General features: G+C 37.9%; 3 non-coding genes across 3 annotated transcripts; 2 read left to right on the top strand and 1 right to left on the bottom strand.

The window, feature by feature from the left end:
• Positions 1–73, top strand: TRNAA-UGC (transfer RNA alanine (anticodon UGC)). The gene has a single exon. It is a non-coding gene; the product is annotated as a tRNA-Ala (tRNA).
• A 5,424-nt stretch (positions 74–5,497) lies between these two features.
• Positions 5,498–5,570, top strand: TRNAA-UGC (transfer RNA alanine (anticodon UGC)). Its single transcript has one exon. It is a non-coding gene; the product is annotated as a tRNA-Ala (tRNA).
• A 1,435-nt stretch (positions 5,571–7,005) lies between these two features.
• On the bottom strand, positions 7,006–7,078 carry TRNAA-UGC (transfer RNA alanine (anticodon UGC)). The gene has a single exon. It is a non-coding gene; the product is annotated as a tRNA-Ala (tRNA).
• Between the last annotated feature and the right edge of the window lie 1,398 nt (positions 7,079–8,476).

The raw sequence follows: 8,476 nt of genomic DNA, 5'->3' as shown, positions 1-8,476 counted from the left end.
GGGGGACTAGCTCAGATGGTAGAGCGCTCGATTTGCATTCGAGAGGAAGTGGGATCGATACCCAGGTTCTCCAATTGTTTTTTTTTCTGCAGTTCTTTGACACGTTTGATTATGCATAAGAATCTGTAAACCGTTGATGGAAAGATAGTTCTATTGTAAACTTTTCCTCTATTTTAATATATGACAAGCTATCAGGTTCAATTATTTTCAAAGTTTCCGTTCACAAACTTAATTCTCATGATTTTGCTGTCGCGTGGTATAATGGCATGAACACCATGCATCCACTTCATAAAAAAATCTTATACCAAAGCTTCGTGAGATAGACCCCCAAGTATTGCGATTTCTGCTATAAAGTTCGTTGACTTGAACAGATGAGTAAAATAACACATAGGCCTAAACAGTTTACTATCAACATGGGGTGTTTTTTTTTTGCCCTGTTTCCATTGTTATGGGTCATGAAAAATGACAAATTAATGCATTTGATTGTAAGTAGAAAAGGAAATCTGAATCTCGGGGTTTATTTTCGACGCAATAGTGAACAGGTCCCCAAAAACAGAAATGTAAAAAAAATAACATCAACTACGTCCATGGCCCCCAAAAGTGTCATACCAGCTCTCATTTACAATAAAAGTTGGGGTTTCTGTAAGGCCCTTTCCACAAAGAACAAGGGGGGAGAAGAGAGGAGAAGAAAAAAAAGAAAAGAAAAGTAAAGACCACGGGACGGGGGCTCCAGCTCCCTCTTTTCGTTCGTGTAAAACAAACTCCGAAAAATAAGCATCTGATTGTGATTGTTTGCATGACTGTTATTCCTTATAGCACGCCCAACGTTTGGCTACCCCCCCCCCCCTCCCTCTTTCAAAACTGTTACGTGGTCCCTAGCTATATAAAGGAAAGGAAGAGGTGTTAAACATTGGTAAATTTCCAATTTGTCCACTGCCCACTTGTCCACTCACCACATGGTCTACCCTCATTTAGTCTAATATCATTCCGTCCATCAACATTTCGTCTAACAGCCATTTGGTCCAATAACCATTTGGTCCAATCATCACTTCGTCTAATCACCAGTTCGTCAATGACCATTTCGTCTCATAACCAGTTGGTCTAATAATCATTTCATTTCATTAATTTTGCCCAGTTAACACTTAGTATAGACCAAATGGTATATGGACTAATGGCTATTGGACCAACTGGTTATTAGACGAAATGGTGAGTGGACGAAGTGGCAATTAGACCATATGGATATTTGACAAACTGATGGTAGACCAAAATATGATCATACACGAGTTGGCAATTGGACGGATTGGTATAGGACCAAATGAAAATAAACTTTAAACATCGTTTAGTGTAAAAAAAAATTCATTTTTAATTTCATTAAGGTTCGTTCGCCTGTGACTTTTAAGAAATATCAACCCATACGTTATGATGTGCTCCTGCAATTTTTTTTAGGTCATTACGCCGTTGAAAAAAAAAAACATGTTCTTTAGAACTGAACTAAAAAAATTAGTTGGAGAACCTGGGTATCGATCCCAGTACTTCTCGAATGCAAATCGTGCGCTCTACCACTTGAGCTAGTCCCCCTTCTTAAAGAATTCTGAAGACAGTCTTGATTTATATGAAGTGATTTAGTTGGTAAAGAATCTATCACACCTGAACGACTTTGCCACGATATGCCGACGTAGATTTATTGCAAGCCGTTTTGTCATTTAACCATATTCAGGCATCAATAATTGGCAGTTGTTACGAGCACAAAATAATTTCCCGATATATATCAGAAACAAGACAAATGCACCCTTTTCCCCAATGGCCATGGGCGGAAATCCCAGGAGGGACAGGGGGACGCGTCCCCCTACCTAAAATAGTAGGGGGGACACAACATCAAATGCCCCCTACTATTTTTTGGTATTTTATGATGGAAAGAAATACATCATTCAAAATCAAAGTAATACGTGCATTTTGGAAGAAACGGCCTTGAATTTGGAGTGATAACTTTATTTTTGCTTGTCAAATTTATTTTGGTAGAAACGACCTTACATTTGGGGTTTTAACTTTTCCTTTATTTTACTTGTCAAATTTTCCAGCCCCTGGTCCCCCCCCCCCCTACTTTGGGGCGAGATTTCCGCACTTGCCAACGGCGGCGGTGGAGTCGTTAACACTGGAAACTTAAAGACGTATTTGAAATGCCATAATACGTATAAGACGTATTTGAAATGCCATAATAACTTTGAATGTAAAAGACCTTATTTCATAATAATTTGTATTTTGTTTCTCAACATATTTATAAAGGAATAAAAGGAAGCATTCGGCAAGGCAGTTTTTAATCGATGTCCGCCTGTTAAAGTACATAATATTCATACATAAAAAATCATTTCCAGTTGTAACAATAGACATTTCAAAAATAAGTAAAGTACAGTATAAAGAGAGATGATCAGTTGACAAGATCTCGGATCCGAGATCTTGTCATCTGATCATCTCTCCCACATGATGTAGAGCGGTGGTAGAGCGCTCGCTTATCAGCGAGAGGTACTGAGATCGATGCCCAGGTCCTCAAGCTAATATTTGTTTTATTCTATTCAATGCAAAAGACGATGTGATAATTCGTAAAATCAGACATCACTGAGAAAAGACGATTTTCAAATCATTTAGGACTTTAATTTTATGCAGAAGCCTGCACAAGACCGTTACAGGACCAACGCGTTCAGGTGTGAAAGGGACTATTATTCAAATGCCTAAACATTAAATTGCTCCATGATTGGCTCAATGTAGATCGAAAAGGACTAAATCGCTCAGCCATGTCTTTCAAACACGGATGACAAATCCCGAGGTATGCCAACGTACAGTCCATGGGTGTCGATCAAGGGGGGGGGGGGGATGGGGGGGGGGATATATCCCCCCCCCCCCAATATTTCAAGTGGGGGGGGATGGCCTGTATTATCATCCCCCCCCCCCAATAATTTAGGGAAGAAAATTTATAATAACGATGATGAAAAATGTAAAGGTTTGATCATGATGATTATAGTGATGATTATAGTATGCCATCAATCAGTTTGTTTCCCTCGCAATTTGTGTATATTGTTATTAAATAAAAACGTTCTTTTCCAGGACTTTTAAACAGATGGGTGGAGGTTCAGGATGAAAAAGAATGAAATGTTTACGTATATGATATTTTTTAACACATGACATAAAAGGACCCCGACGAAAAACAACTTTTGTTGATAGGGTGTTCCATCCCACCAGTGGTAATATGATCATATTTTTACAATTTTTAATAAGTGAAATCAATTAATGGTTTCAGAAAGAATAACCATTCATTTCTCTCTAAAGCGTATCTTCGGATATGAACATCGGATTTTTTTCCCCATGTTATTCTTGTTATTGTTATGGACTTGAATAACTAAACTTGATTGGCTCTTTCTTATTTTGGCAAAAAGAAATCTCTTTTGAGTTTGGAAAGGGATGACAGTTTTGCATTCTATATGAGCACACTCATGCGGTACGTAAATTTCATTTTAACACATATATTAGCTGATATTACACACTGATGGTTCAAGAAAATGTTGGAGAAATATCATAACATGACAGTTGAGTTTTGATTGTTTTTATGTTTGTTTTTGCTTTATGCACTTATAAAGCATTTAAAACATGTTAAAATCCAGGGTTAAAATCGTCTAAGGAATGGCGGTAAGCCCGATTGCGCACGAGAAGCCACACAGTTTGTAATTTGTGCTAGTCTTAATTTGTCCGAATCTGCATTTTATCATCATACATTAAGAAGAAAAAAGATATCGCCAGTCGGGTTAGATTTAAGAGAGAAGTTGTATACATCATGTCCAATAAACAGGTCACTTTGTACATGGTCCAGACAATTTTTGTCATTTTTTCTCTCGTATGAGTTTAGAATAGGCTTACTTGTAACACAAATTGAATTTTCAAAAAAAAATATAAGTACAGTACACTGCAATAATGAAAGAATTTCCAAGAACACAGTGGCGTAACTACGGGGGGGGGGGGCATGGGGGCACGTGCCCCCCAATCGGCTGGCAAACAAAAAAAACGGGGAAGAGGAGAAAGGAAGAGAAACGTAGTGGGAATGAAGAAATTATTGTTCATTATAATGTTATATTATAATAATGTTATGTTATAATACATAAGAAACATTTTTTCATAACTTTATTTTGCTCAGGTCTAGATTTCTTCATTGTTCCCGGTACTCGCATTGTCTGTTTAACGTTTTTAAGTCAATATACACCAAATATATTTCCTCGCACTTCGACTTATTATTGTTTTATGTAGTGACATATGGTTCTTTTTCATGACTACTTAAAGTGATTGTCCCATTTTAAGGTGTTAATAGAAAACATTTCCTGTCCGTGCTTACGTTCGCACTAGTAGATTGGTGAGATATGACTGCTCTTCATGAATTCCTAAAAATCAGTCCTTAAAATGTCCCTTTTTCTGATCTGAATATCAACAATTTTCGATCGCATCATTTGTTTAGTGAAATACGTATCGTATGGTCTTAGTGAATTCTTACAAACAGGCCTTAAAATGCCTCTCTTCAGGTCTGAATATCCTAAATTTTCAGCCCACGCTTCGCGCTCGCAATATTTGATGAGTGAGATGCGTATTATCATGATAACAATGACTACAAAAAGTGCTTCATGTGTTTAGATGTAGCAAAATCACCAAGCGCTTTGCACTCGCATTAGATGACTATGATGAGATATGTATACTCTTAATGGATTCCTAAAATATAGTCCTTTACATGTCCTTGTTTGGGGTAAATATTTACAAAAATTTCAGCTCGCGCTTCGCGCTCGCATTGTTTGTTTAGCGAGACAGGTATGTATCATGATTACAAAAATTTGCTTATAATGTCCTTTTTTGGTCTGCATATCAAAAATTTTCAGCTCGCGCTTCGCGCTCGCATTATTTGAGCAGTGAGATACATATCCATTTAATGGCCCTGTCCTTAAAATGTCCATATTAGGTCAGTATACCTGGCAACTGGCACTAAGTGACTCCAAAATTTTGCTGGTACCCCCCCCCCCCCAATGCCGTGAACCACTCCCAAATGTCCTAACTTGTGATTTTAGTGGGGGTAATGTTTAAAGATCCCCATCCACAAGAACATCTGTGTCAATCATCCCCCCCAACCAAGAATACCGATCGACACCCATGACGTACACATTGCATGTAGGCCTATGGCAAGCCGCTTTTACAATTTAATCCAATTTGTCCAGATATCTCAAGAATTCTTTTTAATATGAAAATACATTTCTTCATTTCAAGGAATAATGTTATGCTGTTAAGATATGGCAATATCGTTGATGTCAAGAACTTACTTATTTTTTTATTCCAAGAAATTTAAATGATGAAAAGACCTGTCATAAATGTGTCGGGATATAAGCCATTATGCTAATACGATGTTATTCAGGTGTGACAGTTTCTTTACCAACTAAATAATTAAATCAAGATTGTCTGAACACAGTTTTAAGAAGGGGGACTAGCTCAGATGGTAGAGCGCTCGATTTGCATTCGAGAGGAAGTGGGATCGATACCCAGGTTCTCCAATTGTTTTTTTTTCTGCAGTTCTTTGACACGTTTGATTATGCATAAGAATCTGTAAACCGTTGATGGAAAGATAGTTCTATTGTAAACTTTTCCTCTATTTTAATATATGACAAGCTATCAGGTTCAATTATTTTCAAAGTTTCCGTTCACAAACTTAATTCTCATGATTTTGCTGTCGCGTGGTATAATGGCATGAACACCATGCATCCACTTCATAAAAAAATCTTATACCAAAGCTTCGTGAGATAGACCCCCAAGTATTGCGATTTCTGCTATAAAGTTCGTTGACTTGAACAGATGAGTAAAATAACACATAGGCCTAAACAGTTTACTATCAACATGGGGTGTTTTTTTTTTGCCCTGTTTCCATTGTTATGGGTCATGAAAAATGACAAATTAATGCATTTGATTGTAAGTAGAAAAGGAAATCTGAATCTCGGGGTTTATTTTCGACGCAATAGTGAACAGGTCCCCAAAAACAGAAATGTAAAAAAAATAACATCAACTACGTCCATGGCCCCCAAAAGTGTCATACCAGCTCTCATTTACAATAAAAGTTGGGGTTTCTGTAAGGCCCTTTCCACAAAGAACAAGGGGGGAGAAGAGAGGAGAAGAAAAAAAAGAAAAGAAAAGTAAAGACCACGGGACGGGGGCTCCAGCTCCCTCTTTTCGTTCGTGTAAAACAAACTCCGAAAAATAAGCATCTGATTGTGATTGTTTGCATGACTGTTATTCCTTATAGCACGCCCAACGTTTGGCTACCCCCCCCCCCTCCCTCTTTCAAAACTGTTACGTGGTCCCTAGCTATATAAAGGAAAGGAAGAGGTGTTAAACATTGGTAAATTTCCAATTTGTCCACTGCCCACTTGTCCACTCACCACATGGTCTACCCTCATTTAGTCTAATATCATTCCGTCCATCAACATTTCGTCTAACAGCCATTTGGTCCAATAACCATTTGGTCCAATCATCACTTCGTCTAATCACCAGTTCGTCAATGACCATTTCGTCTCATAACCAGTTGGTCTAATAATCATTTCATTTCATTAATTTTGCCCAGTTAACACTTAGTCTAATTAGACCAAATGGTATATGGACTAATGGCTATTGGACCAACTGGTTATTAGACGAAATGGTGAGTGGACGAAGTGGCAATTAGACCATATGGATATTTGACAAACTGATGGTAGACCAAAATATGATCATACACGAGTTGGCAATTGGACGGATTGGTATAGGACCAAATGAAAATAAACTTTAAACATCGTTTAGTGTAAAAAAAAATTCATTTTTAATTTCATTAAGGTTCGTTCGCCTGTGACTTTTAAGAAATATCAACCCATACGTTATGATGTGCTCCTGCAATTTTTTTTAGGTCATTACGCCGTTGAAAAAAAAAAACATGTTCTTTAGAACTGAACTAAAAAAATTAGTTGGAGAACCTGGGTATCGATCCCAGTACTTCTCGAATGCAAATCGAGCGCTCTACCACTTGAGCTAGTCCCCCTTCTTAAAGAATTCTGAAGACAGTCTTGATTTATATGAAGTGATTTAGTTGGTAAAGAATCTATCACACCTGAACGACTTTGCCACGATATGCCGACGTAGATTTATTGCAAGCCGTTTTGTCATTTAACCATATTCAGGCATCAATAATTGGCAGTTGTTACGAGCACAAAATAATTTCCCGATATATATCAGAAACAAGACAAATGCACCCTTTTCCCCAATGGCCATGGGCGGAAATCCCAGGAGGGACAGGGGGACGCGTCCCCCTACCTAAAATAGTAGGGGGGACACAACATCAAATGCCCCCTACTATTTTTTGGTATTTTATGATGGAAAGAAATACATCATTCAAAATCAAAGTAATACGTGCATTTTGGAAGAAACGGCCTTGAATTTGGAGTGATAACTTTATTTTTGCTTGTCAAATTTATTTTGGTAGAAACGACCTTACATTTGGGGTTTTAACTTTTCCTTTATTTTACTTGTCAAATTTTCCAGCCCCTGGTCCCCCCCCCTACTTTGGGGCGAGATTTCCGCACTTGCCAACGGCGGCGGTGGAGTCGTTAACACTGGAAACTTAAAGACGTATTTGAAATGCCATAATACGTATAAGACGTATTTGAAATGCCATAATAACTTTGAATGTAAAAGACCTTATTTCATAATAATTTGTATTTTGTTTCTCAACATATTTATAAAGGAATAAAAGGAAGCATTCGGCAAGGCAGTTTTTAATCGATGTCCGCCTGTTAAAGTACATAATATTCATACATAAAAAATCATTTCCAGTTGTAACAATAGACATTTCAAAAATAAGTAAAGTACAGTATAAAGAGAGATGATCAGTTGACAAGATCTCGGATCCGAGATCTTGTCATCTGATCATCTCTCCCACATGATGTAGAGCGGTGGTAGAGCGCTCGCTTATAAGCGAGAGGTACTGAGATCGATGCCCAGGTCCTCAAGCTAATATTTGTTTTATTCTATTCAATGCAAAAGACGATGTGATAATTCGTAAAATCAGACATCACTGAGAAAAGACGATTTTCAAATCATTTAGGACTTTAATTTTATGCAGAAGCCTGCACAAGACCGTTACAGGACCAACGCGTTCAGGTGTGAAAGGGACTATTATTCAAATGCCTAAACATTAAATTGCTCCATGATTGGCTCGATGTAGATCGAAAAGGACTAAATCGCTCAGGCATGTCTTTCAAACACGGATGACAAATCCCGAGGTATGCCAACGTACACCATGGGTGTCGATCACGGGGGGATGGGGGGATATATCCCCCCCCCCCCCCCAATATTTCAAGTGGGGGGATGGCCTGTATTATCATCCCCCCAATAATTTAGGGTAGAAAATTTATAATAACGATGATGAAAAATGTAAAGG

This window comes from Lytechinus pictus, chromosome 13 (assembly GCF_037042905.1).
Source record: "Lytechinus pictus isolate F3 Inbred chromosome 13, Lp3.0, whole genome shotgun sequence".
NCBI classification, from domain to species: domain Eukaryota; kingdom Metazoa; phylum Echinodermata; class Echinoidea; order Temnopleuroida; family Toxopneustidae; genus Lytechinus; species Lytechinus pictus.
The sequence above is the reverse complement of the archived record's forward strand: the minus strand, read 5'-3'. Positions and strand labels throughout refer to the sequence as shown.